Source organism: Dendropsophus ebraccatus, chromosome 2 (genome assembly GCF_027789765.1).
Source record: "Dendropsophus ebraccatus isolate aDenEbr1 chromosome 2, aDenEbr1.pat, whole genome shotgun sequence".
In the NCBI taxonomy this organism is placed as follows: domain Eukaryota; kingdom Metazoa; phylum Chordata; class Amphibia; order Anura; family Hylidae; genus Dendropsophus; species Dendropsophus ebraccatus.
Window position 1 is genome coordinate 177753310 of NC_091455.1, and position 24604 is coordinate 177777913.

At 42.9% G+C, this 24604-nt stretch overlaps 1 protein-coding gene across 4 annotated transcripts in view; it reads left to right on the forward strand.

Moving 5' to 3' along the window:
* Positions 1-24604, forward strand: part of HDAC9 (histone deacetylase 9) — a 385669-nt gene that overhangs the window by 281372 nt on the left and 79693 nt on the right. The window contains exon 1 of one of the 4 annotated variants that reach the window (XM_069958807.1): positions 194-265. The exons of the other annotated variants lie outside the window; for them this stretch is intronic. The gene's annotated coding sequence lies outside the window, so the exon portion shown is untranslated. Of the gene's footprint in view, positions 1-193; positions 266-24604 lie in introns of those variants that run through there. 4 annotated transcript variants of the gene reach the window in all.

A 24604-nucleotide genomic window follows, 5' to 3' on the forward strand; every position in this document is an offset into this window, starting at 1 on the left:
ATGTTGGCGAGATATAGACTTATAAATCCCCCATGTGCCTTGTTTTGATAATTTGTTTCCCTTATTATGATCTGTGTTTGGGTATTTACTAAGGTCGGTCACTCATACTTGGTTTAACTGCCATCTCCTGATGTGTCCCATTAGTACTGGCAGTTGGTCTTCGCTACACATGCAAGCAAAGTGGATTGTGGGAAAGTGTATGCACAGTTCAGAGAGAAAACCAGGAAGTGATCAGTTCCATGAGGGAGAAGAACAGTATAGGGATGTGAGTTGTTTAATATAAAAACAGCATATTTATACTCCTTTACATATAAGCATGTGATAGAAAAGTTAAAGGTATGTTCACATTGCTTCTAGAGAAGGGACTATCACAGCTAATAGAGCCTAATATGGTCCAACCGTAGTTTGATAAATAAAACAAAAATACTAAGTGATGGCAATAGCTATTTCTGTGCATATATTATAGGTATGTATTGGCAATGATTGAAATGACATCCTCAGACCACGCACTACAACTTTTCGCATATTCGAGAGATACATGAGAACGTCAGATGTGCATTTCCATCAATTTACTACACTGGCTATAAATAACTGCTGAAGATTTCAGATTTGTAATTGGAGGCATTTTAAATTAGTCATCATCTTAAATATATTTATTACGCTCTATGATTTTTGTCCAATTGAATTATATTCTTATTATTTTTCTCCCTTTGCCTTTAACTAACATGAACATGTCTCCTTCAACTTACTTATTATATCTATTCGTCGGCGACTGAATCCATGAACATGCAATAAAACGTGATCTTCTCGGGTTCATGGGAATTACATGTAAGCCTTGTAAAGCTATAAATGGTGTATGCAGGTGTACGGTGGCAGTGGCTGCGGGAGGATAGAAAAGAAAAAGCAAAAGCCAGATATAATCTGTGCAATCTGAATTATGAAGACAGTGCCCATTACTACCTAATAAATCACTCATCTTTTAATCCACTAAGTGACTGTGTAGGAAGGATATGACAAAGTGGGATATTAGAAGTCACTTAATATGGTGAAGGAATAGCACAACAGTACACACGCCTTTTATAACACTTTAGTATGAGTAGTGTTTGGATGTGTATATGTTATATGTTATCTCCACTCACATTTGGTATGGAAGGTAAAATATTCTTCTCCGTTCACATACATAATCTATTATTTACATATTTTACTACTTTTTATAACTTGCTTTACTACCTGTCCACTAATTTGTGGGGGTGCTATATGATCAGGCCATCACAAGGGAAATAACGAGTACTCAGAGTACCTATATGAAGAAGGATGAGGGGTGTGATTAGAAGGTCCAGGGGTGTGGCTATGAAGCTCAGGGGTGTGACTAGAAGCTCAGGGGTGTGGCTAGGAAGCTCAGAGGTCTGACTAGTTAGCTCAGGGTGGGATTACGAGGCTAAAGAGTATGATTAGGAAGCTCAGGGGTGTGATTACAAGGCTAGGGGTATGATTAGGAAGCTCAGGGGTGTGATTACGAGGCTAAATGGTATGATTAGGAAGCTCAGGGGTATGATTACAAGGCTAAGGGGTGTAAGGATTTGTGTTTAATCTCACTTCCTTAAACCAAGCATTCACACCCTATTGTGGCCATCTGACAATTCAGTGAAGACTGCAGATAGTCAACCAAATAGTAAAATCTCTGTGCCAGGGGACATAGCAAGAAAGTAAAAACTTGAGATAATATAGCACTACAGGTCCCATTTAAAGGGGTGCTCTGACTAAACGCATGACAACAATTGATAACAAAGGCCGGAGGAATTGTGTTCTTATAATTAGTTACTCTGACGTCTCTACTGTCAGTGTACATGTTCCAGGCTAAAAATATTAAAATAATCACAACAACAACAACTATTCTTCTTATTATTATACAGTATAAATGCATGAGCTTTCCTATATATCACTATAATCTGTAGCTGGTATATAAGTACCTTTTCATCATTTACAGTAGATCCATCAGTCAAGTCCAGGAGATATGACAGCGCTCTATAATTTACATGGGTGACACATTGTACAGTAATTGTACAGTATATTTGTAGAGCTTTATATATAGGGATGTCTACTTGTGAATAGTCACATCAGTGCAAATATCATGCTGGGAACTTGCACCTAACACCAAGTGATTGACTTTACGTAACAAGATAGCCTATAAATTGAACCTTTGTTTTGCAGCGCTGACATGTCTAGAGCTTAGAATAAATTTCGGTTTCCTGCTTTAGCTCTTAGCTGTAGCTTAAAATAGCTAAGAGAATTTACATTGAAAGCACAGGACTTATAACATTCTCCTAGCAAAGCTACAAGGTGACAAGTCCTTATCACCTGCAAGCTTTATATTATTGCAGCACAAGCTGGGAAAAGAATTCAGGGGATGGGTAACATGACTTCATCCCTGTACCAGTCTAACAACAGAAGCAAGAGGCCCAAGGTTCGGGAATTAGCTGGGCTAAGGCTATATTCACACACAGTGACAGAAACCTGCATTACTGAATACACATACAGTAGTGTATACTCTAGTCTAGTGTATCCTTCTCCACAGAAGGATAAAAAAAATTAAAAAGGAATTTTTCTGGATTATTTATTGATCGCCTATCCTTGGTCTATGGAGATCCAAACTGCCAGGCCATAGATTAAAATGTTAAAGGGGTATTTTAGAGAAAATTTGATTTTAAAGGAGAAGTCCGGCCATGTGAAAATTTTCTCAACCTGTGGGGCAGGGGGGAACATAAACTATCCCAATTCACCTCTTCCTGTGTCTTTCCAGTGTTGGAACGCCACTCTGGAACCCTCACCGGCCGGCTCCAGGATCTCCTGGTTGATGGACTGCCTGCTCAGCCAGTCAGTGACTGGGATGGGACAACGCTGCAGTCACTGATTGGCTGAGTGTGCAATCTAGCAGCCGGGATGAGTCATGACATCAACAGAACTCGGGGAAAAATGTCTTCTGGTGATGGTCCTGGAGTTGGTCATGTGGTGCACAGCTGGCACGGGGAGAAGTGAGCAATGATTGATTGTTATTTTCTCCCCTCCCATCTGCAAGGTTTTTCTTTAAATGTCCGGACTTCGCCTTAAAATCAGCTGGTATGAGAAAGTTAGACATACAGATTTGTATATTATTTATAGTTAAAAAAGAAAAGCCTTCCAGTACTTATCAGTTGCTGTATGCTCTGCAGGAAGTGGTATATTCTTTCCAGTTTGACACAGTGCAATCTGCTGCCACCTCTGTCCGTGTCAGGAACTGTCCAGTGTACTAGCAAATCCTCGTGGAAAACCTGTCCTGCTTTGAAAATGTCCTGTATGTAAAAGGGTGCTAGGAGAATTATAGAAACATCAGATTAAGGCTGTGTAGATAATCTGAGGTTCTATACCACCTACTCTTATAAGAGATGCCCTGCACCCTAACACATATAAAAACCCCTAAGGATATTTTTTTAGTATGATCTGACTTTCATTTAGTGAAAGAGAGTCCTTTTTCCGTGCAGAAATGTAACTAGGTGTTTCAGAAGAGGCGTCTAGCAAAATCTTTTGTAAATGACGAATTTCAATCTGTTAATTTTGGTACAAGAGAGAGGTCTTTCAACCAAGCTATATGGTGTAGGGTAGGAAGTTGCTGTGAAAGGTTTGCTTACGGCTTGGTTCACACTGCATTTCTGCTGTCTGTTTAACTGATCTATTTTAAACGGTTGCACCACGTTTTTGTGTATACAAAAAAACAAAAAAGGATCAGTTATTTTTGTTTTTACATAACGGAAGTCAGTGGAAAAACGGATCTAAACAGATGCACACAAATACACTCGTTTTTGCATGTGCTTTTTCAACCATTATTTTAAACGGATGTGTTAAATGGACTGCAAAAAAACACAGTGAGTTCCCAGCCTAAGATGCAATAGAGCAAGGATGTCAAGTAGCCTCTGTTTCTTGTTGTCCATAGTTAACATGTCTCAGTTCTGGACTCTCCCTAAGGGTGCCTTCACACCTACCGAATCCGCAGCGGATTTCACGTTGCGGATTTGCAGCGAGATCCGCTGCGGATCCAGTGCTATTCATGCCTATGAGAGCACATACTCGCATCCCGCTGTGAGTATGTGCATTAACCCCCCGCCGCCCGCAGCCTACCGCCGAGAGCATAGCCATTCAGTGCTGCCGTGCACTGATTGGCTGAGAGGGACCGGAGTCGGTAGCCTGACATGCACCCACATAGCCGAGCAGGTAATGTATGCCCTTGGGGGCGGGCTGTGGGCGCAGGGGGTTAACGCACATGTCAATCCCGCTGCGAGTATGTGTTCTCATAGGCATGAATGGCACTGGATCCGCAGCGGATCTCGCTGCAAATCCACAACGTGAAATCCGCCGCGGACCTGGTAGGTGTGAAGGCACCCTTAGGGCCAGTTTACACGGAGTAAAACTGACGGAATCCCCCAGCCTCCGTGTCATGCTCACAGTCTATGGGAGGGCTCGCGCAACCTCTTTCCGTGTGGAAGAATTGACATGTCAATTATTCCAAGCGGAGAGACATGTAGAGAAGAGGTGCGCCAGCTCTCCCATAGACCTCCTGTATGAAATGGAGGCTGGCGGGATTCCGCCAGTTTTACTCAGTGTGAACTGGCCCTTACTCTTCCTATGTTAATGGGAGCCTACTAATGCGTACACAGGATAGGTTCACAATGGTCCCTCCCAGGCCTTTGACAGAAGTCCTTATTCTGGCAAGACCTGACTCCATCACTGTACTCTGTCTCTTAAAAGTCCCTCACATGCTTTGGAGGCTGCTGCTCCACACAAGTGCGGCCTTACATATCCACACACTGCTGCCAAATTCAGACCAAATCCCACCACCAGGCATGGGATACCACCAGTAACAGCCAGACAAAGCCCTTACAGTGAGATAACCATCCAAAGTTTTACTTAAAAAAATGGCCTTCAAGAAGAGTAGCCCTTTCAAAAAGATACGGATGCTTAATATATAATGCACCTGATGTCTGGTTTACAAAAAATGGCGGGTTCGTTCCAAGAAGTTTTTACTGTATGGTTACCTTAGAACTTCAGAGTATTGTGTAGATAAAAAAATAACCTCCATGAAAATCCATAACTTTATAGAATATTGCTTTTCTTAGATTTTCCTTATGTCACTGCATTAACAGTTCTTTGGAAGAAGTCAGAATAAAGCATTGCCCTCTCAATGCCAAAGAAGCAGAGAATGCCGGGAGATGGAAGTAGCCCACGTAATTGCGTGAAAATGATTCACAAAGTTCGTCATCTTTTCATGTAGCAAAGCTTTTCAATTTGTTTTCCATCGAATACTTAAAATATACCCGTTCATGCACATTATTTTTTCTGTTTTGTGAATTAGTCATTTAACCCATTTGGATGCATCGCACTCAATATCTTTCCTAGCTTATCTGTACAGACCACGGCCATAGAACCGTCCCATACATTATAGTGATATAGGTTTGCTGGGTTTCTGTGAAACATTATAGTAGTGTATATATTCAGGGTACATTGCATGGCTAGGTTCACACTATGGAAAATGACGGACGTCTTTCATGACAATGGACGGCATTGTGCAAATAGCATTTATTATTTAAAAAATTACGGTTGACATTTGCGCAATGACGGCCATTATTATGAGAGACGGACATCATTTTTACATAGTGTGAATCTATCCTAAGGCTATGTATTTTTTTACAAGAACGGCAGTTGTTGGCGATTTAAACAGCGGCCGTTCTTGTAAAAGAATAATGCATGGAATCATATTGGGAATAGCGGCTGCTCTGCACACAATGTATTGCACCATGGCTACTGTTCCCCTACGGCCATAGAAAAAATTGGCCTGCAGACTGTGAACAACACCCGTTGTTCACACTCTGTTCACAAAATTTATGGCCGTTCTCACTATCGTACATTGCTCTGATTTCAATGGCAATTTGGATTGCAGGCACACCCAAACGTACTTGTAATCCAAATAAAAGAAAATGATGTTCACCTGGCCGTTAATGAAGTATCGGCCGGGTGAACATATCAAATAGCGGCCGTTGTTTTGACATGGCAAACAACGCCTGTTGTTTATACAGTGTGTTAACATAGCCTAAATATATCCTCATTGTTAAAGTGTCACTGTCGCTTGATTTTTTATTATTCTTTTTTTGCAGAAATCAACAGTACAGGTGATTTTAAGAAACTTTGTATTTGGATTTATTAGCCGAAAAATGCATTTTTATCATGAGAAAGCAGTTTGAAGATCTCTCCCCTGTCTTCATGGTTTTCTATGGAGAGGGGAGCAGTGGAGGGAGATGAGGCACCAAAACAGGACAACAAAGACTTAATTTACAGCTACATCTCCGGGCTATCTCCTCTGAAGTCAGCACTGACCTCTCGGACCTCTAAATAGAGGATTTCACCCTGTTCCCACTGTGTAAACTTTTGTTCTCTGCTCTCTGCTGCCGACTAATCTCCCTCCTTCCTCCTCCACCTCCACTCTCCATAGAACAGACAGGGGCATGTCTGATGCAACAAGACATCATTTTCTGATAATGATCAGTGAATTAGAGAGAGGAGGGGGGGAGGGGGGACCTGGGGAAAGTCTATTTTAATGCAGCTAATGGCATATTTGCCTAATAAACCCAACTACAGAGTTTCTTAAAATCGCCTGGACTATTGATTTCTGAAAAAAAAAAAAAAAAAAAAAGACCGTGACACTTTAAATATAGGAGGTTATAGGGACAGCAGGTCTCTTTGTCTATCATAGCTACATACGCTTCACATATGATACATCCAGTAAAGATGCTGTACCCATATAAAGATGACTTATGTACAATGGATATGATGCATTCTACAACACTTTATGGAAAATGTATCCAGGGCTTGTGGGATTGGTTTGCTATACAAATCATCCAACTCCTATGACAAATAACTCTCTGTGTGGGCTCGCAGATTATGTGCAGATACTAAGGAGCCCAGATGATCCATGTTTGTACTAATTCCTAGAAGCAGTGAATCACACTTTAATAGTATATCGGGCTTTAATAGTATATCAAGTCCTGTGACAATAGGTAATAAAGCGTGACAGTGTAGAAGACATCTAGATAAAATGTTGTTAGTTTTAATATTTCCTGGTGCACAACAAGATAAAGATTTTATAACATGTTGGATAGGAGGCTTTGTTATTAGGTACTTGTAATTGTTGTGTTTTCTTTTGCTTGTTTACTTGTTTTGTTTTTTTTATCACCTGATTAAAAAATAAATAAATAAATAAAATCATAATCACAGATCTATAGAAAACTTGTATAGAAAGTCAAAGGGTACCAGTGGGGAATGTCTCATATCATTCAACATTATAGAGCATCTGCAGTGTTCTATAGCGTAACTGGAGTCCTTTGGCGTTGCTGAGAAATAGCTGATAGGACCCCTATTAGTTTAAATACATAATTGTTTAGAATGTAGTACCAGTGATTCTAAACTATGGAAATCTATGTACTATTGAAGAGGTTTATAGGGATCCTGTGATTTTGAAATACAGTTTCAGGCTATGTTCACACTACGTATATGTCCGGCCGCATATTTTCGCGGTCGGACATATACGTGTTAAACTCCGGCCGGGAATTTACGCAAGTTGCAGCCGGCTACGTACGGACTGCGAACTCACGCCCGTAGTCTACTTACGCTTCCCGAGCACCCTACGTAGCGATCTGACAGAGGTTTTTACTTGGAAATATTCGCCTAGCCCCGGACACCCCACAGAACCTTTTGGATCGGCAAAGAAAAGTGGAAAAATAAAGAAATCACCACTACGTACGGGACCGCATGTAACGCTACGGGCGTAAGTTACGGCATTTTCGTCCTCAAACAATGGTCTGGTCCATTTTTAACGGCGCTGCGTACGATCCGGGTGTAAGTTCGTACGTAGTGTGAACTGTGCAGCCGTACATCATATACTTTCCATTGTACGCAAACTACGTAAATCTCCGGCTGCTTATTCACGGAACGCGCTACGTCCGGAGACTTACGTAGTGTGAACATAGCCTCAGGCTGTAAGTTCACACTCACAGTTTAAGTTCACACTCTGTATAATTTCATTAAACAACGTCTGTAGTTGCAGTTTTACAACAACGGGCGTTATTTCATGTTATTACCGATCACATTAAAGTCTATGGATTCCAAGCGACCGCATAAGATTCGTTAATTGATTCGCGGCCCGCACAAGACTGACAGAGCAGACAATGTAAAGTCTGGCTCGGGGCGCACTTTACATTGTCCGCTATGGTGATTTGAAATGCGGGCACAGGGGAACATGCCAACAACCCAGTTCTAAAGAACTGAGGTTCATCCGTCCAGTACTGCAGTACCGGCTGCGATTAACTTCACTGACACCGGCCGTTCTGTGACTCGGCTGGGTCATAGAACAGACAGTGTCATACATAGTGTGAACCTGGCCTAAATGGGTACTGCAGAGGGGGAAAATAGTTTTAAAATTAGCTGGTGTCAGAAAGTTATACAAATTTGTAAATTACTTCTATTAATAAGTTAAAAAGTCTTCCTCTACTTACCAGCTGCTGGATGTCCTGTAGGAAGTGGGGTTTTCTTTCCAGTCTGACACAGTGCTCTCTGCTGCCACCTCTGTCCATGTCAGGACAGTTTCTGGGCACCACATTGGACTAGAAGGAATACACCACTTCCTGCAGGACATACAGCAGTTGATAAGTACTGTACTGGAAGGTTTGAGTTTTTAAATAGAAGTAATTTACAAATCTGTATAACTTTCTGAAGCCAGATAGTTTGAAAATATTTTTCCCCTCTGGAGTACCTCTGTAATCTGTAAGCAGAATTTGATGGAGCAAGAAGAGCTGAGCAGATTAATTTAAGAATTGGTAAGAAAAGATTCAATACAATTAGTAATTTATTCAAACAAACTTAACATTTTGGACTAAGGAGTCTAGTGGGCGTTCCTACTCAGTGATTGACAGTTAACTTTATGTGCACATTTATACTGCCAATCACTGTTTAGGACCACCCACTGGACTCCTAGGCCCAGAATAAACAGTAGGTTAGATGAATAAATAACAAGTTACACTGAATCTTTTCCCACAAACATGTATATCAATCTGCTTGGCTCTTCCTAGTCTATAACATGATTCCTACAGATTAGATAACATTTTAATCTGCTAGGTTCCCTTTAAGGTTTCTAGAATTGTAGGGTTTGAAAAGGTCCAAGCGCACAGATGGTTTCATTTCTCCATCTCACACCACAGGTAAAGAGCGTATACTGACTATAATATAGTTTATAAGGATAAAAGTTCCCCTGTGACTTGTATGGCGAACGCTATTTGTATAATCGATGTGTTACGCCATACATTCCACTCATCTCCTTTCTAGCGGATATGAGTTATTGTCAGTAGTTCCTATGTTTGTACTGTGTAGGAAGTTTCATGTGATTAGAGTGATTGTAGTGAGGTGGAGGAAGAGACCTTTAAAGGGGTTGTCCAGCCAAAATCTTTTTCTTTTAAATCAACTGGTGTCAGAAAGTTATATAGATTTGTAATTTACTTCAATTAAAAAATATCAAGTCTTCTAGTACATATCAGCTGCTATATGTCTGTCTCGGTTTCCTATGAATCCCCATAGAAAACCTCTCCTGCTCTGGACAGTTCCTGTCTCGGCCAGAGATGTCAGCAGAGGGCACTGTGTCAGGCTGAACATAAAACACCATTTCCTGCATGATATACAGCAGCTGATAAGTATGGCAAGACTTGAGATTTTTTAATAGAAGTAAATTATAAATCTATTTAAATTTCTGAAACCAGTTAATTGGAAACAAATATATTTTTCGCCTGACAACCCCTTTAAAGAGAATATTTATATTTAGGCTATTGTAAATTATAGTAATTGTGTAAACACAACATAAACATTACTAAAACATTAGCCCATTGAACTGTAAAAAAAAACTGGACTGGAAACTAGTGATTTTTCTTGGAGCTGAGTTCTCTCCCATTCTCCCATATAGATAGTCATTTGAGCCAAGATGCTATAAACCTCAACTAAGGTAAAGTGATAGAACATTTATGGATCAGGAAAAAAGGGTTGGCCATAGAGTAACCTAGGACACTGAGACATAACCTTGATATATTGGGGCTGCCTCTCTGTAACCTGTAGTGAGCAGTCACTTGTTCCCTTTCTTTGATCCTCGCTAATCCCTCGCTATAATGCCGAATACCAGGACAAAATCTGTACGCTGTACTCAATTTTCTTGACTGTTTTACTGTAGCACTAAAACCTGATTCCTCTCCAGGTTTGGCTCTCAACTCTGTTTATATGCCTGCGGTAAATTTTATTGAAGAAAAAAAAAAAAAAGGAAAACATTCCAGGAATCCTGCAATTCATGAGTATTGGAAAGCCCAGAATCACTTCAACTGCTGAAAGAGAAATAAATAGTTCCCTATAGAATTCATTTTCATTATATTTGGATGGTAATTGCCGTACATTAAACATCCAGCGCAACGTGTGTTCGGAGTGAAGCGCTGTTAATATTCTTATGTTCGAAATATCAGAACCAAATAGCCTTGTAAAGACGGCGAACAATCTGGATATGAGATCACTGGACCGTAAATCAAATCGAATGATCGCTCTGGAAATAGCTCCGCACTTTTGGCTCACTTGGGTTCCTGTAGAATTTGCTCAGAGATGTCTTTATCAGATTGTTGGTACCAAAAAGTTTTCTAATCCACCCATAGATTAGCTAATTAGCCAAGTCAAAAGTTATTGATCGCAGCGGGTCTCACTGTTGAGACCTGTTGTGATCAGGAGACATAGCTGGGGAGAGAGCACGGCAGCAGCATGATTCACTCCCCAGCTGCTGACTAGGCCTCATAGACTTAAATTGTCAGAATTAGAAGTTACGGCAATATGACTGGGGAGTGGATCATGTTCTTTCCCCGGCTATATTTCCTGATCGCAGCAGGTCTCAGCAGTGATACCCCATGCAAATAAAAGCAGCATGTTTCAGTCACTAAAAACGTAAAATATTTTGAGGCCAAGTTAAAAGTTATTGATCGCAGCGTGTCTCACTGTTGAGACCTGTTGTGATCAGGAGATATACTGTAGCTGGAAAGAGAGCACGGCAGCAGCGTGATTCACTCCCCAGCTGCTGACTAGGCCTTATAGACTTACATTGTCAGAATGAGAAGTTACGGCAATACGACCGAGGAGTGGATCATGTTCTCTCCCCAGCTATATTTCCTGATTGCAGCAGAATAATAGCTTTCTAGTGACATGTCAAAAGTTTTTTTTTTTTTTTTTTTATGACAGCCAACAGGTGACCTAATCTGTATAGATGTGTCTGTGCTCAATACAAAGATCTCTCCCAATCTTTTATGATATTCTGCCCCTAATGGTAGCTGTAAGAACTGGCTGAGCTTTCTTGTTTCAGCCAGTGAGCGGCCTGTCATTGAAAAGTCGGGGCCAGAAGTGTCAGCGGTGAGCAGGGAACACAGGCATATAAACATTATTATTTTCTATGTAAAAATCAAGGTCTGCATGGACATCAGTAACAATTTCTGTGTAGCCCTTGCTGCACGATTATCGAGTTGTGTAATAGGGTCAGTAAGCAAGCCCCAATATAACAGATCAATGCTCTCCTACTTGGAAATGTTGGGCTGTCTAATATAAACCAAGCAAAAGTGTTGGACATGCACAACCCAGTGTAAATGATGGGTGCTAAATGGTAAGCATATAAACCAATATAACTATATCAAAGAAACAGCTATGCCAAAAAACCATAGCACACCAAAAGATATAATAAATGAGAGTACTTTATTATGACAGGTACAATATTATATATTAATGATCCCACAAACTAAAAACAATTAAAATATCAATCCCACAGGGGGGTACCCGGTATAGTACCACCCACAATGACACCCCAGTTTAAGTATATCACACACCCTGTATGGATAAAGTGCACGTGCAATACGTTGGTGTTCTATAACATGGTGTCAATAATCCACAATAAAAAATATATAAATACACTAGAAAAAGGTGTAACCCAATAAATAAGAGAGGCCAAAAGCAATATCACCTAATGTATAAGAGGTCATGTGCCAAGATAGTGAAGTCAAAATCAGACCAAAATAATAGGGTACCACCATAAGTAACAAACAACAGGGTGGTGATAGGGTGTCAACAAAGAGAGCCCCACGCGTTCCGTCCGCCCAAACCGGACTTCCTCAGGGGTACTGTACATAGGTTAGGGACCGTTATTTATACAAAACATATATTTCAAACGATTAAGTAAATCATGCCAATAATTGATAATACCTGTTTGACGGGAGCTGCCCATTGCTCCATGCCGGCTCCAAAATGGCGCCGATAGCGTGACCCATGCGAGAGTGCGCATGTCCGGTTCATTGCGGTCACATGACCACGTCTGTCAGACTCTAGGTCACATGATCGCGTAATGTCACATGATCGCTGTAAAGCAATATATTTGTAACAGCCATCCAAGACAGATTACATATAACTGTATTGGGTATACTGCAATGAAACATGTTACATTATAGTTATAAAAAGCATATGTATTCATGTTAGCTCCGAAATAGTTATAAAGAGCGTATGTATTCATGCAGACTCCAGGAAGGTGCCGATGGCATAGTCCATGCATAAGTGCGCATGTCCAGTTCTTTTGCGGTCACATGATCGAGTCGGTCTGACTCTAAATCACATGATCGCCATTGACTACTACAGAGTCACATGGTCACTGTTGAACATTATATTTATATTTATAGCAGCTAACAAAAGACGGGTTTCACATAGTTGCAACAGATATTTTGTAATGAAACGCACTACATTGTTATTATAGAAAGCATATATACCCATGAGGCAATCCCAAGTGATCTCCTTAGTACCATATGTCTGTCCATGCGTTGAACTACTAATGGTATGAATTACACTATATCATAGAGCACCAGCATATTCGCTATTATAGGCATACGTCAGACATATGTCATTCAAGTATCAATGTTATTAACGTTCCATTGTTACGCCGAACTATATGCACACACCGGTGTCAAAACATGTACGATCCAGTAAATCACTAAATATACGCATGCGCCAGCACCAAAAAACATCCAATGCAAACCATTATTATCAACTTCAATAATTGAACTGCGAAATATTATGGAACAATATCACTCCATGATGTCACCCTACAATAGATAAATGCGTAATGCAGTCACCTATAGGCACCTGCGGTCAGCCAGAGCATGGGCAGCTCCCCAAATGTATATATAGTAGAAAAATGTATCAAAAAATCATATATATTTACACGTATGTACAGCTATTTACAAAAAGAGCCTGCACCCGAGAAACACGGCGAGGCTACAAAAATGGAGCAAAAAACACATAGAGGTAAAATAAATCAACATTTCAAGTAGTGGATGTAAGGCTTACAAAGTCAAATGGGTGGATAGATACATATTTTTTCATCATTTTAGGCAAATAGTCCATTTCACAGACAAAAAGTCCAATTATGTTGTTCTTCACAGATGAGTTCTTCAAAAAGGTAAGGGTCATCCAATCATCCTCTTCTTACCAGTAGGAGAAGGATGAGGGGAGGGAAGGGGGTACCAGGGAGAATGCAGGGTACCAGTGAAGTCCAATCATCATCTTCTTTCCAGTAGGAGAAGGATGGGAGGAGGGAGGGGGAAGGAGGGTGGGGTGGGGGGATGGGGGGTAGGGGGGTAAGGGGGTAATAGGGAGAATGCAGGGTGCCAGTAGAGTCCACGGGTTCGAGATATATCTATCAGAGACGCATAGTCATAAGACTATTGGTACAGTGTCTAATATAGCCGTAACTTTTTATAGTCTCAGGACCATGGCTACCACAAGATATTGGGATGGGCAAATTAACCCTTTATATACACACTTTGCATTTGTGCAGCACTTGTAGATTTTGTTTTTGCTTTCCAGTTGGAACCTCGATGGGACATCTCACAATATAACGTCTTTTTACATTTATAGGCTATGTCTACACAACATTTTTTTACATAGTGTGAACATAGCCTTAGATTGTTTTTCATTTACAGTGTGCCTAATGCTGTTGCGTCGATAAGCTATAATACAGATGCTATGACATGTTATTGGAAAGAATATATTTACACTTTTACCTGCCTTCTCTGTGGCCATTAGCTGTTGCCTTAAATAGGTATTGACTGTGACCTATTTTAGCACATACTATAGGTAGGTATGTTAACTATACAGTTGCATAAAGAGTTGTATATAATCTTTGCTACATATAGAAGCATGGACATGACAATTATTTATAGATCATTACCACTCTGATGCTTCTTCCTCTATGTGGTCTCATTTCCTCTGGTTGACAACATTCAATTGATCTCTGGCTGCAAGTTGTTTTATTCTCTTACACGGCATGGCAGGGTGTATATAGAGATGACAAGATGATGACTGATACCAGAGAACAATGGGCTTTGTACCATTTATGGGCAAATTGTCTATACCTTTATTTTACAATGACACTTATTGTACAGTGATGGAGTACTCAACCCGTTATTGTATTTGGGTGTAAGGGTACTATTAAACGGGCCGATGGGCGCCCAATAATAAATGTAAATGAGCGCCGATCTGCTAGATCGGTGCTCGTTTACTGGGCCTATTACACGGCCCGATAATTGTTTAACAAGGGCTGCAGGGACATCGTTACTGATGTCCTTGCAGCCCTTGTTTAAATGTTATACGTTACCTGTCCAGGTTGTAGGGCTCCTCTTGCTCTGTGCTTCTCCCCGGGTCCGCGCGCTCCAGTTTCAGAGTGGCCTGTCTCAGCTGGCAGGCCACTCAGCCAATCACTGGCTGCTGACAGGCCACTCTGAAGCTGGAGCGCGCGGGCCCCGGGGAGAAGCACAGAGGAAGAGTCGCCGGCCGCGCACCGCTATTAAACGTAGCGATGGGCGGTCAGCACCTGACAATTATAGGTCAGAACCTATATCAACGATCAGCCAATAACAACGATGCAACCAAAACACAGAAAGGCTATGTTCACAAACTGTTGAAATTGAGTGGATGGCCGCCATTTAATGGCAAAAAAAACGTCTGCAATTTTAAAGCAACGGTTATTGTTTTGAAATAATGGCCGTTATTTGCCATTTAAATGGCGGCCATCCACTCAATTTCAATAGTGTGGGAACATAGCCTTCCTGTGTTTTCAATCCACTCCTGATTTTCATTGCAAAATACTAAGGAAAAATACTGTGTAGGAACATAGCCCAACTATGGTTTTAATGCTGTAGAGGTTCTCCACTTTGAACAATTCCCACTTGTTAGAAGTGTTCTTTGATATGAACCCTTTCACTACCGTGGGTTATCGAATGCCTAACTCAATGCCTAGATAGTTTTGAGACTCCAGCTTATGGTTTCATAATGATCCCATAAGCTGAAGTTCCTAGCTCTGCTTCCTCTCCTCTGTCCCCTGCCACTATTAAAAGGCCTGTAACGGGGGCAGGGGAGAGAGGAAGGGGGCAGAGCCTTACCTCCCTCCCGTTCCCTGCCGGCACCCGTCAGGCTTCTGCGATCACATCACAGAGCTTCGATGGTTAACAGACAGAGAATTCTCCCTTTGTAGAGGGAGAAGTCTCTATCTAAAGCCCTATAGATGCTGTGGTCTTTCCGACCGCAGTATTTATAGAGTTAACTGTCAGCACCAGAGTGCGGCTCTGGTGTTGACAGTTTCGGCGGGTCCCCGGCTATCACTGGCAGCTTCTGCGCCTGTGTCATCCTGCATCGTAAATTAAGGTCGCTTCAGCATGGGGTTAGGCTGTTCATGAGGTGTCCCTATATTAGGATCCACAGTGATCAAGCTGTTTGTGGTGAAACTAGGAGTTAGGGTGGCATTCACATGTTCCGTGAACATTCCTTAAATACGGATGGTGTGCTACGGAACAGACTTCGGACTTCCCGGCATCATCATTCATTATAATAACAGAAGCTCAGAAACTGTTAACATCTTTGCCCTTCGCGCTACTGTACTGACTCAGAATGACGTTTTTGACATCAAAAACTATGGGGGAGATTTATCAAATATGGTGTAAAAGTGAAACTGGCTCAGTTGCCCCTAGCAACCAATCAGATTCCACTTTTCATTTTCCAAAGAGTCTGTGTGGTATGAAAGGTGGAATCTGATTGGTTACTGTAACGCCTGGAGTCGTGGATCCACTGAACCGTCACTAGCAATGGCACTAACCTCACCAAGGAGCGTAGTCTAAGGGGCCGCTGGATTTCACCAGAGCCCGCCGCAAGGCGGGATGGACTTGCTGCGGCAGGCGACCCCCAGGTCGCTACCCCTGGCTTGGTTGCTAGTGACGGTAGGCGAGGCGTGGCAGGAGCAGTAGGCAGGAGATAGTGCAGGCAGAGGTCTGTAGGCGTAATCGCAGGTGGCGGACTGTACTCAAGAACAATAGGAAGGCAGGGACTAGGGACAAGGACAGCGGACAGGAACAAGGACTGAGGTCAGGAACAACAGGGAGCTGGGCCAAACGCTATGGGAAGCATGTAGAGGCTCCAACACCTGTGATAGGGCATTCTGGGATTAAATAGGGAGTGGTTGGTGCAACTACCAATTAAGGGCGGACTGGCCCTTTAAATCTGAGGCAGCCGGCGCACGCGCGCCCTAGGAGGCGGAGACACGCGCGCCGGCCGGGACAGACGGAGACAGGAGCGGGGCGAGGTAAGGCGCCCCCCAGGGCCGAACTAGTAGCAGCGCCGGGTCCCTGCACATGGACCCCGGCGGCTGCATGAGGCAGAGGGAAGTTGCGGCGGCGGCCCGGAGCACGGGACGCCGCCGCAGCCGTGACAGTTTCTAGGAGCAACTGAGCCAGTTTCACTTTACACCATGTTTGAGAAATCTCCCCCTACATATTTTGTCCAGATTTACCCTTTAACACAACACAACCAGCCTATTCTGGTAGAAATCGATATTCTTGCCCACCAAATGGTCACCCAATCACACATGTAACAATTGACACCTTCCTGTGGGGCCCTTCCTAACTCTTTAACAGCTGCATGATGTGCAAGGAAAAATTCCCTGCTGCCATGTTGCCTAACCACACAGAAACCACAAGTGATTCTTTCAGGAGGATTGCAATATACTTATTTTTTACACAGCAAAATATTACATTACAAAGCACATAAAATGTAGTATGGGGAGAAGGCACTTTCAGTGCTCCCCAGTTTTATTCAGTTTTTTTCATTTTTTATGATTTATTAAGGACTAGGACGTTACAATAAAATGTGTGGGATCCTTTAGAATTACGCTGTATACAGGATAGGATAAGTAGACTCTCATACACATACTTTATAATGTACTTTACATGCTTTCATCACAGTTACTTTAATGGGTATTTTCCCATGATCACAAATTGCTTTGATCTACTCAAATGAAGAATTTATATATATATATATATATATATATTCCTAGTACCGTCATTACTGTAGCTTTAAATCTAGCAAATAAAATCCTATTATTTATATGGCACATGTACTGCAGTTGTAGTTTCCCATGCCATTAGAAAATAAGTATGTAAAAAAAAATATATAAATAAATGAGGGAAAAAGCGGAAAAAAAAAAGTTAGAAAATCTCTTGACTCTCTTGAATTTGCAGCCAAACCATTAAGAACCTGCTGGGCTAAAAATTACAGGTATATGAAAGCATTAATCATTATACTTAGTGGCTGCCATAGTGTGGGTTTATACCTTTGTGCTCTGTGGAAGGTGGTTTTAAATCCTGATGGTCTTTGTTGGTCGTGAATCTGAGCCGCAGTAATTTACCAGGAAGGGTGCGATAGTGAATGAGGAGCGGTGCTGTGCATTACTGTCATGGGCAGAGAACCACAGGAACACAATTACCACTATTGTCCGACATTGTTTAGACTAATCACCTGGCAAAAATCTGCATGTTGTTTAGCAGCTACATGTGAATCATCAAAAGTCATAACAGGTGTTTATAATATATACCTAATAAATATGTAGAAATATGTATATAGTGAAGGAGGGGAGAGGGAAGAGAGCCTGCATATTAAACAACTCAGAATAAGTCACAGATCATCTATCTTTCTATCTATCTATCTATCTATCTATCTATCTATCTATCTATCTATCTATCTATTATCTCTCTCTCTCCTATCTGTCTGTCTATTATCTATCTACAGTAAATATCTACAGTATCTATCTATCTATCTATCTATCTATCTATCTATCTATCTATCTATCTATATCCTACTATCTATCTATCTATCTATCTATCTATCTATCTATCTATCTCCTATATATCTGTCTATTATCTATCTACAGTATCTATCTATCTCCTATGTCATATCTATCTATCTATCTATCTATCTATCTATCTATCTATCTATCTATCTCCTATATATCTGTCTATTATCTATCTACAGTATCTATCTATCTATCTATCTATCTATCTATCTATCTATCTATCTATCTATCTATCTGTCTCCCATCTATCTATCTATCTATCTATCTATCTTGATGCTTCATAATAGTTCTGTGAGAGAACTGAAACGTTGCATCCTGTGTTTCTGCACATTTTTGTAATAAACCACCACCTTTTTTCACCTTATGCTGGAGTGCTTTGGATTTTCGTGTGATATCTATTTATCTATCTATCTATCTATCTATCTATCTGTCACGGCTGCGGCGGCGTCCCGCACTAATCACTTCCTATAAATTCCAGCCCTGCCCCACTACAGGGGTTGGAGCCTCTACATGCTTCCCATAGCGTTTGGCCCAGCTCTCTGTTGTTCCTGATTTCTGTCCGCTACCTGGTCCCTAGTCCTTGTTCCTGATTCCTGTCCGCTACCTGGTCCCTAGTCCTTGTTCCTGGTTCCTGCTCCTCTGTTACACTATTGCTCCTGTGTTCAGCCTGTCACCTGTGGTTACGCCTACAGACCTCTGCCAGCACCATCTCCTGCCTACTGCTCCTGCCTCGCCTCGCCTGCTATCACTAGCAACCAAACCAGGGGTAGCGACCTGGGGGGTCGCCTGCCGCAGCAAGCCCATCCTGCCTTGCGGCGGGCTCTGGTGAAAACCAGCGGCCCCTTAGACTCCGCTCCCTGGTACGGTTTTGTGCCATCGCTGGTGACGGCCCAGTGGATCCACGACTCCAGGCGTTACAGTAGGCTCCATCCATGGATCCCGGCGAGGTGCCTGATATCCGTGATGTAGCCCGAGTGGTTGCCCAACAGGCGCAACAAATCCAGCAACATTCGCAGCAGATCCAGCAACTCACTGCCGCCTTAAAGCAGCATACTACAGCCCAGCGCACACCACCTCCTGCTGCTTTTTCAACGACTGGCTCTCCCAAGCAAATACGCTGGTGACTCCAAGTTGTGCAGAGGATTCCTGACTCAATGCACCATGCATATTGAACTCTTAAGTAGTCAGTTTTACACCGAGCGCTCTAAAGTGGCTTTCATCATCAGCCTATTGGAGGGTAGAGCTCTGCCTTGGGCCACGCCGCTGTGGGACCGAGATGACCCTGCTGCTGCCAATCTCCGAACCTTCCTGACCGAGTTTCGCTCCGTCTTTGAGGAACCTGCCCGTGCCTCTTCAGCTGAGACTGCTCTCCTCAACCTCTCTCAAGGGAGCTCCTCTGTTGGTGACTACGCCATCCAGTTCCGCACCCTGGCGGCAGAATTGGACTGGAATGAGGCCGCTCTAGTAGCCACCTTTAAGAAGGGCCTGTCCAGTCGGGTGAGAGACGTGCTTTCCGCCCGAGACCTACCTACCTCCCTGAACAAACTCATCCTACTGGCCACCAGGGTCCATACTCGTTTTTCGGAGAGCGAGGAGGAGGTCTGGCGTGAACGGCGACTAAGCCTGTCCCGTCGCCATCACCAGCTGGCGCCGGTCTTCCAGAATCCTGACGTTCCGGTGTCCCAGTCGACTCCTGAGATTCCTATGCAGGTGGAACGGGCTCACCTGTCGCCTGATGAAAGAATTCGTCGTCTGGAGCTGAATCTCTGCCTCTACTGCGGTGGTTCGGATCACATTCGGCTGAGATGTCCCCAACGTCCTCAAGCGTCCGGGAAACGCCAGCACCTAATTCCGGTGGGAGAGGTCTCCCTAAGTGTGAATGCCACCTCTCCAAGGTTTTCTGTGCCAGTCTCCATCCAGACACCCTCAGGACAAACTCACCAGACTACTGCCTTTCTCGATTCTGGGTCAGCAGGCAGTTTTATTGCAGCTACATTGGTCCAAAGATGGCGGCTACCCGTGACCCAACTAGCCAGACCCCTGACTATCTCCTCGGTCACGGGCGAGATTCTTACCGACCATGTGCACTACCAGACTGCACCTCTAGTCCTCCAGATGGGCACTTCACATCAGGAAAAGATCTCCTTCTACGTCCTGCCCCATTCTTCTTCCACCATCCTCCTGGGACTCCCTTGGCTGCGATTACATGCCCCTAAGCTGAACTGGAGAACCAGGAGGATTCTTAGTTGGGGTCAGGACTGTTCCAACCAGTGTCTGAGGTCACCTCAGCCCAAGTACTCTATGTTGTCACCCGACCCCGCCAAGCCTCTATCCGGCCTACCGGCGGAATACCAAGACTTGCCTGATGCCTTCTCTGCCACGGAGGCGGACTCTCTACCACCTCTTCGGGCGTACGATTGTCCCATAGACCTCCTTCCTAGAACTTCTCCTCCACAAGGTCAGGTGTACCCTCTCTCAGTACCCGAGTCTGAGGCCATGTCTTACATCTGGGAGAACTTACAGAAGGGTTTCATCCGCAAATCCACATCCCCTCGCCACATAGGGATGGACTTCCTCACTGATTTGCCTCCACTGATTCTGCAGGCAAGAAAGAGGGGGAGGCCAAAGGGGGGGGGGGGTACTGTCACGGCCGCGGCCGCATCCCGTGCTCCGGGCTGCCGCGGCGACCTCTCCATGCAGCTGCTGGGGTCCATGTGCAGGGACCCGCCGCTGCTACTAGTTCGGCCCCGGGGGGCGCCTTACCTCGCCCTGCTCCTGTCACCCGCTGTGCCGGCCGGCGTGCGCGTCCCCGCCTCCTAGGGCGCGCGCGCCGGCTGTCTCAGATTTAAAGGGCCAGTCCGCCCCTAATTTGAAGTTGCACTAATCACTTCCTATAAATTCCAGCCCTGCCCCACTGGTTCCTGCTCCTCTGTTACACTATTGCTCCTGTGTTCAGCCTGTCACCTGCGGTTACGCCTACAGACCTCTGCCAGCACCATCTCCTGCCTACTGCTCCAGCCTCGCCTCGCCTGCTGTCACTAGCAACCAAACCAGGGGTAGCGACCTGGGGGTCGCCTGCCGCAGCAAGCCCATCCCGCCTTGCGGCGGGCTCTGGTGAAAACCAGTGGCCCCTTAGACTCTGCTCCCTGGTGCGGTTTTGTGCCATCGCTAGTGTGGGCTCAGTGGATCCACTACTCCAGGCGTTACACTATCTATCTATTATCTCTCTCTCTCGCTCTCCTATCTGTCTGTCTATTATCTATCTACAGTAAATATCTATCTATCTATCTGTTATCTCTCTCTCTCTCTCCCCCTATCTGTCTATTATCTATCTACAGTAAATATCTACAGTATCTATCTATCTATCTATCTATCTATCTATCTATCTATCTATCTATCTCCTATCTCTCTGTCTACTATCTATCTATCTATCTCCTATCTCTCTGTCTACTATCTATCTATCTATCTATCTATCTATCTCCTATATATCTATTATCTATCTACAGTATCTATCTATTATCTATCTATCTATTTATCTATCTATGATGCATTTGGTTTACATGGTGAAATATGAACAGAAATGGAAGAGACAGCAGCAGCTAGTGGCCAAAACGTTGCTGTTTTTTCCTGGGATACAGAGTCATTTTTGGCAAGCACAATTATTTACTAGCACTTTAGGCCTCTTTCACACATTCTGTAGGACTGTCATGGACCAATAACTACAGAAAGCCCTACGGATGGCTGCATTCATGCCTCCACAATCCACGGACCCAGCCTATGATCCAGGGATGGGGAACCTTTGGCCCTCCAGTTGTTGCAAAACTACAATTCCCATCATGCCTGGACAGCCAAGGCTTTAGCTGCTATAGACAATAGTGCTCTTTGCCACACTTGTGGGTCCACAATTGCAGACAGCCTATGAAATGTGTGAAAGAGGGCTTAGAAATCACTGGCTACCAAATAGTGGGAAGTTCTTTGAAATGATTGTTGTCCGTATAAGTCAATTCAGTCAAATAGGTGCAAGTTTATGTCCGGATCTATTGCTATGATATATTGAGATTTGATTTCTTAAGAGGTGTATACGCCTAAGAAATTTTTCACAAATCGCTCCAATTACCTTCTCTAACATAAAAATAGCCAGAAAATGTAAGCTATTCAGTGTTACACAGTGACTGCCTAAACGTAGGGTTTTATAATTCCTGTACTGAAGCATACCCACTGCTAGCACTATACCCAGCATGCACATGTGATATAACTGTGCTACAGCTTATAAGTGCACTGTACAGAAAGTATAAGGTTACTTGTACCTAACACTCTGCACTTCCTTATGAGAAACCCACAAAGCATGCTGAAGGGTTTATACTCTCCAATTATGGTTACAGTGCACTTGTATCTGAGCGCTAGCAATACAGCGAGCTGTTGCAATGAAAGCACATCCAGTGATCTTTCAAACCTCCTTGTTTATCTCTTATCTATAGGTATCTCAATATCTGTCTACATAGATCTATATACCTATCCACCTACAGATATCTTTCTTTCTCTCTCTTTCTCTGTATCTATCTAGAGAGGAAGAAATTTGCGTGTGTGCACACTATGGAATTAGCAAGGAATTTCAAGTGGAATCCGCTCAGCCAGTTCCTCTTGAAATTCCGCCTATACCATTCACATGTCAATTCTTTGGGCGGATCACAGAATCCTCTGAGAAATCACAGAAAATAGGACAGACGGAACTTTAAACGGAACCCGCTTTAAATTCCTTTCTAATTCTAATTTTTGATCCTCTCTGCCGTTTAGCATAATTTACTTGTGTTACTGCATCATTTTTGTGAATATGCTGCAGTACTGCAATGAAACTCCAACATGTGTGAACACATTCCTAATTTCCCTGCAGACTTTTGCACAATCAGTGAAATCAGTGCAGCACCTGCTTCTGGCCGGTCAGAGATGGTGAATCACTCAGAGGTTTGGGGGATCCAGCCAAGCCTCCTATGACATCACGCCCTGCCCCCTGTCTGCATCATCAGCCTGTGCTCAGCAAATGTTAGACAGAGGCATGGAAGATTTGTGTCCTAAGGGGGGAGAGCTGTGGGTGCAGGAGACACTGTGAATTGGCACAGAGGCCATTTTGCTTCACTTTCTGGATTTCTATTAGCTACCAGTGTGGCAGAACCGTACAGATACGGTAATACATTATATATACACATCTATATAACTTTTAATGTACAAGTTTTCCTTATGTGGAGTTCCCCTTTAAGTTCATGGCTGCTTTGAACTACCTGTGAACATTACATTTCAGTAACCAAAATATAGATGTAATGTAAGAGCAAAGGAAATGTGAAGGGAAATTTCCTTTGAATGGAGATATTGTATATCACATCTGTCATCTCGAAAAGGCATGAATGTAAAAAAGTCCTCTCCTTGAAACACGGATCCCTTCTTACTGAAAAGCGAGTGCTGCTAAATCTCTGGGCTGCTGACGTGCGTGGAGTACACTTTCACATAATGCCTTGTGTGTCAAACACTGAATTATGAAGAAATCTTATAGTATTACCATGTATACGCCAATGCTAATAACTGTGCATTAATATTACATTACGTTGGTATTAATAACACGGTTTTCAGAGGGTGGTCTAAGATGAGAATTACAATTGGACAGGCTGCGAATGCCGAATCTAGGAGCCTATCATGAAAAAAATCCTGAGGGCATTAGAGGGGAATTTCCAGAATCATTTTTTATATTCTGCTTAAATAGAATTGATCTTTGTAATTATACGTGGGTGAATATTTCCTCTGTGTTTGAAGTGCTTGTCCCTTTAGTATTCTTGGATACTTTAACTTTAGAGTATAGTGATATACTCTAGTTGGGCAAAATAAGTTACAGAGAACATGAACAGTGCGGTATGTAGAGCAGATTATTGTGTGAATATATACAGTCTGGAGAATCCCTTTTAGAGTTAAAGGCTGCTCAGATGTATTATGGAGTAAAAGACATATTTATAGTTGGGTTTTTATTAAATTAAGGGATATTCTTATTTCAACTAACATAGTTATACTTGAGAGGGAGAGAGAGAGTTAGATATTTTTTTTTAATACATTTATGTTGCTTTTTTTCTCCCATTGTTGACCGTTCGTAGTCTAGGTCAGTGCTTACCAACCTTTTCCGCCTCGGGGCACCCCTTGGAAAAAAAAATTTCCTCAGGGCACCCCTACTAAATAATGTTCTACAACAGTGCTTCCCAACCTTTTCCGCCTCGGGGCACCCCTTGGAAAAAAAAAATTCCTCGGGGCACCCCTACTAAATAA